The 8,796-nt window shown below is 38.6% G+C and overlaps 1 non-coding gene across 1 annotated transcript; it reads left to right on the forward strand.

Moving 5' to 3' along the window:
• The first annotated feature begins 5,682 nt into the window (after positions 1 to 5,682).
• LOC18438934 (aldehyde oxidase GLOX) lies at positions 5,683 to 8,320 on the forward strand. Its single transcript, XR_016041667.1, has one exon. It is a non-coding gene; the product is annotated as an aldehyde oxidase GLOX (transcript).
• The last annotated feature ends 476 nt before the right edge of the window (positions 8,321 to 8,796 follow it).

Here is an 8,796-nt window from a genome sequence, read left to right on the forward strand (position 1 = left end):
GGCATGGGAGAGAGAGGATGTGAAAGAGAGAGAGACAAAGACATAAGAAAAGAGAAGCAGGCCGGTAGCTTGGTTGAGAGAGAGAGAGAAGCGGGGTTGAGGGAGAGAGAGAGAGAAAGAAAATAGAGGGGGAAAAAGAGAGAGAAGGGAAGAGAAAGAAGGAAGAGGAGGAAGAGAAAGAAGGAGAGAAGGGAAGAAAGAGAGAAGAGAGGGGAGAGAAAAATAGAGGAGAGTGAGAGAGAAAAGGAAGAGAGAGGAAAAGAGAGAGGAGGAGAGGACCGAGAAGAGAGCAAGAGAGAGAAAAGAGGAAGAGAGAAAGAAAGAGAAGGAGAGAGAAGGGAGGAGAGGAGAGAGAGGAAAAAGAGAGGGGAAGAGAGAGAAAGGGAGAGGAGAAGAGAAAAAAAGAGGAGGGGTTTCCTAGTGTGCGTTTGAGCCGGAAGGGAGCTAGATTGAGAGTGGAGATTTCCAAGTGGAAATTAAGGAGTTCTTGGTGGAGAGTGAGAATGTGATGACCCTAATTTATCCGAAACTAAATAATAATAATAATAATAATAATAATAATAATAATAATAATAATAATAATAATAATAATAATAATAGTAATAATAATAATAATAATAATAATAATAATAATAATAATAATAATAATAATAATAATAATAATAATAATAATAATAATATAAAATTAAAACAAAATACTTACATAGAGAAATAATTTTGAGTGATGGTTCATTGTGTTGTTTATGCACCATGGGACCACTCTTTTACTACACCTTTCATTTCCACTGATTTTTTAAGAAAAATATTTAATTCAAATATTAGGATATAATGTGGCATAATGAGATAATGATATAAGGTGAGGTAACAATATAAGAGAATAAGAGGAGGTGATGTGGCATCATAAAATAATTAACAAAAACTAAACAATATGAAGGGAAGACACATTCCTTGACATGTGTCAAGATGGGGAGTGTCCTCCCTCATTTTAAAAACATTCCCTCCCCACCTCATGAGCAAATGATGAAGCTCATCAGAGTTCTATCTCTCTCTCTACGTAAGTCTCTTTCTCTCTCTTATTACAATTATGCACTTTATTTCTCTCTCTGTTCCTCGTAATATGTTCATTACTTTCTCATAATAATATTCTCATGAGTTATTCTCTCATAATGGTATTATGATTTTAATAATACTCTCATTATTCTCATAATAATGATATTCATATAAAAAATAGTATTTTCTTTCACTCATAATATCTTCATTACTTTCTTATATTAATAATATTATTATAATAATATTCTCACAATAATAAATAATGAATTTTAGCATTCAAATATTATGAGTATCAATTTTAATCTAGGGGAAATATCTTCGTACCCTTTATTTTTGGTTTTTATATTTCAATAGACACAATGATTCAAAATATATGTCCTAAACCCCTAACTAACTTTACCCAATTTTAATTATTTTTTTAACCCTAACAAATACAAAAAAAAGCATGCTCAATCTAAACCCTTCCTCTCTTTACGTGATATACTCCCTTCAAATTTCTCTCTCTCTAATATTCATCATCTTTGTCTCTCTAACGGAAGAGAGAGTGAGATACAAAATTTAAAAATGGGGCTTATGGAGATATTTTCCCTTTAATTTATTACGCATGACTTATTCAGTTATATATCATACACTTAATTTTGTATTATGGAGTTCAATTAGTTAATTTGTTAATTTTATTGTAATGTTATCAATGATTTTTACATGCATATTACTATATGTGTCATCATTACATTATTATATTATTTAATTTAGTATCAAATTTTGATTTATATATTGTTTGTATGCATATTATTTGCACTGTTTAATGTTATAATATTAATTATAATTTTTATTTAATTTTAATATTACATGTTATAGTATGTTATCATCACATATTATAATATGCTCTCATCATGATAATGTTCTCAAAATGTTCTCAGAAAAATAATTCTATAATACTTTTCACTCTCTTATATGAGCATATTTTTACGCTCCTTTCTCTATAGGACTCATTTGCTCTCTCTTCTCATACCTTTAGCTAAACACCCTTGATTCCAGTTCTACTCCAACAAAGATAATAACTTATCCATCTCAGAGTGACATATAGGTAAGTGACTTCATTTTTCCTATAAAATCATTATTGGAAAAACTAATATTTCTGTAATATTCCCAAAGATATTTTTGCATTTAATTGTAATATTTTCAGCATAAATTTTAGATATTGTAAGTGTTATGTGCAAGTGGCCTTGCTTTTCCTAAAAACAATTGTTAAAAATTTGGGTTTCTGCGTTATAAGTTTTGCGTATTTCTGTAACGTGATTATTTGAAAATACTGCAAGTGTTATGTGCAAGTGCTACGTGCAAGTATTATGTTCAATTGTTTTGTGCAAGTGTTGTGTGCAAGTGTTGTGCAAGTGATTTCTATAAATTTCTTCATGTGAATTTATTTCAAGGATATTTTAAAAATACGATATCTACTACATTGATATATGGCCTACAATTGACATAATAATGTCTTTTGAATTTATATGTATGATAATATGATATTGTGATGTCCCTTGTGACTATATGTATAGAATAGACATGTTGATGTTTCTTGTAGTTACATATGAGCGTTGTACTTCATTTTTTATGTACTTAAATCCCTAGTACAAATAAGAAGAGAGCTAGTAACAACCTGGTCTTGTCGGTACTCAAGATATCACCAGACTATGGGAACACTATGCCTAAAACTGGGAAACCCTGGAAAATGTACTAGAACATTCTTAAAAGACATAAAAATGGTAGTTTGGGATACCTGAAGGACGCTCGCAAAGTTTCGTCCAATTCAGAGAAGTTTTGACCCGATCAGGACGAAATTCAGTTCTAAAAAACTAGCTCCTATAATGCCAAAAAGAGACTTTACAACTCTACCCCTATTCTGAGAGCTTCAAAATAATACCAAACCACTGCTATTGCATCCAAAACATTGAAAAAAACCCCAAGGACCAAATTTGGGCTCAATCGGTCCTCTCAAGAACATTCCGAGCCTAAATTTCAAAAAATGGGTAGGTTTTACACTATTGCGGTGTGGCCTCACCAAACCAGTTTCCAATCATGGAGGTTGTGCTTTCACATGTCAAGATGACCTTTAAGCACCCATACATCACTTGTTTAGCGTAAGAATAAGCTCAAATTTGGACAAAAGCTAAGTCTCGACTACTTGGTCATTTTGACATATGCCACATAACCCAGACCCTAAGCTTTTCTTGAGAGAAGATGAGCCCGAGACCATAAAAAATTAGAGTTCGAAGGAAAAGACATCTCGAACTTTGTGAAGCAATAATTTGAGATCCGTACATCAAATCATCGTAAAGTCGGGTCTGTTGAGACCGTATCACGAAGGGCTACAAGTTTGTATAACATTTGCATACAATCTAAGGTCGGATAGCGTAACTTCCAAGGTTGAAGAGGGCAAGATTTCCCTGTCACCGGAATCCCTTTTTCCGGTGATCTCTCAAATTCAAGAATACTTCAAGCATGAACCAAATTGGTTGTGACAGTCTCCTCTTTAATTTGCAATCAAAATAAAGGCTCAGAGCACCATGGATCGCACTACATTGACGGCCAAAGTTTACAACCGAGCTGGATTTTTACCCCGCGGGAAAAGTCCTTCATAAAACGATCAAAAGACATCAAACTCCTCATAATCAAGCAAGCATCAGGACTACGATGATGGATCGTCTGAACCACCGCCACAAACATCCGAAAAAGCTTCTAAGATCTGGCAATGGCGAAAGGCCCCTAAAAAAGGGATGGTTTTGTCATTAGCAAAAAAAGTTTATAGGGCATTTTGGTCTTTTTCCCTAAATTCAGGATTTTATTGTAATTTCTTTTAATCATAATTAGGCTTAGTTTTGAACATCCACCTCTGTTTGGTGTTTGTATGCGATTTTGGTCTTTGTGGCATACGACCTCGATGAATCTCAAGGCTTTGTTGAGCACTCAACATCTTTTCGTCAAGAGCATCAAGTTCTTGGTAGCGAAGGGAAGTTTGCTCCTTATCAGTCATCTCATGGTGGAGGGCTGCTCGGAGTGAGGGCAATTGGACTTTTAGAGGCAAGATCGTTTCGCTTATATAGACCAATGAGTAGGGTGTAGCTTCAGTGGGACACACATAGCGGTGTGATATGCCCATAGGACCTAAGGGAGTTTTTCATGTCAGTTTCTCTTCATCTTGGAGATGGCCTTGCACATGGCATCACAGAGAGTCCTATTGAAGGCTTCAGCTAGGCCATGGTCTTGGGGATGGTACATAGTCGAGTACTCCCAATCAAAGTCGAACTGATTGACCAAGCAGTCTATATGATGGTTGTGAAATTGTGGGCCATTATCTGAAGCGATTCGGTCAGGGACACCAAATTTATAGACATTGCGATAGCGGACAAACTTAGCCACCGTATAAAACTAGGGCATATGACAAGAGAAACTCATAATTCATTGTAAAATTTGTTTTTATAATTTCTTAAATTGATTCCCCATTTTTGTATAAATTTTATTTTATTTATTTATTCTGACCCTCAGTTGAACCCCGAGTACTTGGCTCAGAAGTCCGAGTGACCTAACAAATCATAGAGGACTAGGCCTGAATTTCGACCTCGTGAGTAATGTCGCATGCACATAAACTGGCCAAATGTCATGTTCTTTCATGCACAGTTCGCAAAACCAGTTTGGTCAACCCAGACCCGAGCAGGTTACTTGGAATTGGCCATAGGCAGTGGTCGATTTTGGCTCGTTAGTGTGGTCAACCAGCTTGACCACACTAACTAAAAGAAAACTAAAATAAAAATAAAAATATAAAAAAAATAATTTTGTTTGTAATAAATTTTTTAATGTTTTCTATTATTTTGGAAAAGATTGAGAAGAATTTGGGTTATAAGTGCTTATTTTTATATTTTTCTATCTTTTTTAAATTATTTCTAAACTACCCCTGGGTACAAATTGAATTTTTCAAATCTATTTTTGTAGTATTTTTTATTCTAATTTAACATTATTTTATTTAATTAATACTTTAAACATACTATTCATATTTTTTTGAGATTTATTTTACAATTTTTTGGCCTTTTTAGCCTCATCCATACCAACCTAGTTAGGGCCAGTTATCCTGACCGGTTCGAGGTACTCAAACCCTGTATATTGCCAGGTTCCAAGCCTAGTTCGTGCAACCGAACACTGCTTATAAGTGAAACCTGGCCAATTTGGCAACATTGTCATTTAGTAGAGAGGGGAGAACTTATTTGGTAAATTTCGGGGAAAAAGTTTCTATACTTCCTTTGCAGCATAGAAGATTTATGCTTCCCCTACCATCCAGCCATCCAGTTTTGATCAAGAGAGCCACTCATCGTTTGATCTTAGATCCGATATCTCAAAGTATTTTATTTTTAGTTTTTTTTATACAAATTGTATGATATGAAATTTAGTATGTGTCATCTTCTCATTGGGGCACACCTATATAAAATATTAAAAATAAATTTTCGATAAAATATAATGATCAAAATACCCTTTAAAGCTTTCATAGGTATTTTGATCATTTTATTTTTATTAAAAATATTGTTTTTTATATTTTTCGTTGGTGCGAGTTTAATAGAGGATTGGATGTACAAAATTGGTGTCAAAATAGTTTATAGAAAAAAAATGAAAAATACAATAATATAGAGACATGACATTGTGATTGGGACAATCTTAACCCTCCATACCGAATGGAGGGCCGGATTTTATGCTGTTGGAAAAGCACACGAAGCTTGCCCAAATTTCGGGAGCCGAGTGAATTTTGGTGAGTCTAGTGAAACCGCAGGTGTTCCTCTACTTCCTCACATTAACTCTTCTCTTTTCTACACTACGAAAAAGTTCACGGGGAAGTGAAAAGAGAAGCCACAACTCGAGACAGGGAAGTGAAAAGAGAAAGCCACAACTCGAGACGCATTTAGAGGGACTGCGTTGATTCCCCGTGAATACTTGCAACAGCAAGCAGCCCCAAAAGTTATCCCTCAACCGCTTCCTTGTTTTGGATGCCACAAAGTAAGGGTAGCAACGGGCCTGCCTTGGCATTGGCCTGCATCTTGGCCCCATGGGCTGCTCAAGCCTAACCCTGGTCTTGTTAGGGTCGAGTCGGGCCACAGACAATTGAAACAAAAAGAAGAGACAGCCGGAACAAGGCCTTTCCAGGCACGTATTAGTAGGGCGGCCGTACGGACACAGTAACCGAACCCCTAGTATTTTTGGGCCGCCACAGCACCTGGCCAGCCCACTCCTAAGCGCAATGCAAAATCATATCACCCATGTAAAAGCCTCTCTTAGATAAAGGGGTCATAATGAGGAAAGACATTAGATCTTGGGTCTTGCAATTATGCATGCCGCATAGGGCAGTGCAAGGTTGTTGGCATCGGTTGTGGCGCCATTTAAGCCCAGACATGCACACGACTGATGAGACTCTTGCCTCACTCCAAGAAAACCAGGCTCGCCATGGCCACACTTTCACCCCTTGCACTTGCAATGCTTATATTTGCAGCTTGCTGTGTCCTTTCCCTAGCCAGTGGAGGTGGTGAATGGAAGCTTATGAAGCGCAGCATTGGTATCTCCGCCATGCACATGGCATTGCTACCAAATGATCGGGTCATAATATTCGACAGGACCGATTTTGGGCCGTCAAATGTGTCACTGCCAAAAGGCCGATGTCGCAAAGACCCTCACGACCAGGCTCTTCAGACTGACTGTTGGGCTCACTCTGTCGAGCTCGACTTGGTCACCCATGCTGTTCGTTCTCTCACCCTACAGACAGACACTTGGTGCTCGTCCGGCGCACTTGCGCCGGATGGCCATTTGATTCAGACAGGTGGATTTAACGATGGGGAGCGCGTTGTGCGCACATTCTCGCCATGTTCTGACTGTGATTGGGCTGAGACCCCTGACGGCCTAGCGGTGCGACGGTGGTATGCCAGCAACCAAATCCTTCCTGATGGACGCATAATAGTTGTTGGCGGGCGAAAAGAGTTCAGCTATGAGTTTGTCCCGAAAACCGATCCATCGGAGCAATGCACATATCCATTGGACTTTCTTTCAGAGACTAGAGATGAGTGCGAGAATAATCTATACCCATTTGTCCATCTCTTGCCTGATGGCACCCTCTTCTTGTTCTCAAACACGAAGGCCATCTCTCTAGACTACATGACCCACCGGGTGGTGCGCACATTTCCGGCACTATCGGGTGAGTCACGAAATTACCCAAGCACTGGTTCCTCTGCAATGCTTCCACTCATCTTAGCTGTAAATAGTACACAACCAGTGGATGCGGAAGTCCTTGTATGTGGCGGTGCACCATCACATTCTAATTTTCAAGCCAACAAAGGCCTGTTCCTTCCTGCCTCTAGGACATGTGGTCGGATCAAAGCAACCGACGATTCCCCAGAATGGAGCATTGAGGCAATGCCATTGAACAGAGTCATGGGTGACATGATAATGCTTCCCACTGGTGAAGTTCTCATTATTAATGGAGCCAGAAAGGGAACGGCAGGCTGGGGAGTCGGAAGAGACCCAGTTTTGAGCCCTGTGCTCTATAAACCCGATGAGCCAATAGGCCATCGGTTCGAGGTTTTAAGCCCAGCTTCGATCCCAAGGCTATATCACTCTTCTGCCCATTTACTTCCCGATGGTCGAGTTCTTGTGGGAGGAAGTAACCCGAATATGAGATACAATTTTTCCGGTGTTCTTTTCCCGACTGAGCTGAGCCTCGACATCTTCTCTCCACCTTATATGAAACTGAAGAGCTCAAGGCCGAGAATCACATCGATAAAACCAGGCAGAACACTGTCCTATAGCCAACATTTTTTTATAAATATTGAAATGAAGGAGAAAGCAATAAAGGGTGTGGATACAATTTTGGTTACAATGGTGGCTCCCTCTTTTACTACACACTCTGTTTCTATGAACCAGAGGCTATTGGTTCTGACAGTGATGGGGCTTAAGGGTGGGCATGATGGGTCTTACAGGGTTGAGTGTGTGCCTCCAGGGTCAGCTGTGTTGGCGCCTCCTGGTTATTATCTTTTGTATCTGGTCCATGGTGGGTCGCCTAGCCGTGGGGTTTGGGTTCGGTTGAGGTAAGGGTTAGCTCACTATTTATGGTTCTTGGGTCATGGTGGTAACTGTGAAGTGGGGTTCTGTGCTGGTCGTTGGCCTATTGTTTGATATCGAGTACCCTAGCCAAGTTGATTTTCGGTACATTAGTTCCTAATCAATTGTTTGAGTTCCTAATCAATTGTGTTTTTTTTGAGCTAGTTATATAAACATTAAAAAAAATACACAAAAGGAATCGAATTGACCCAAAAATTACAAGGAAGGTTGGTTATGGTAGAATTTTTATATTTTCCTAAAATGCTTCTCGGTCAGAGTATACCAACCCAGGACCAGATTTAATTTAATTTAATTTTTATGTTTTAGTTTTCTATATTGTGTCCTTTGTTTTAAGATAGTTGGAGATAGGTTTGAGGTCCCCAATCTCGAACGGCACAGAATATGGTCTTACACCACATTAGAGGTAATCTGAGCTCCCCATCTTCGGATGGCCCAAATTGTCGTGTTACACCACATTACAAGCATTTTGAGGTTTCCATCCTCGGACAACCTATAATGTGGTTGAACACGACCGTGTGGGTGGTCCGAGCATGGGGACTTCGGACTGCTAACTTGATTGAGCCTAAGAAAGCGGTTCGAGATCTCCATTCTCAAACCGGT

This window comes from Amborella trichopoda, chromosome 9 (genome assembly GCF_054954075.1).
Source record: "Amborella trichopoda isolate Santa Cruz 75 chromosome 9, AtrichopodaSantaCruz75HAP2 v2.0, whole genome shotgun sequence".
Classification (NCBI taxonomy): domain Eukaryota; kingdom Viridiplantae; phylum Streptophyta; class Magnoliopsida; order Amborellales; family Amborellaceae; genus Amborella; species Amborella trichopoda.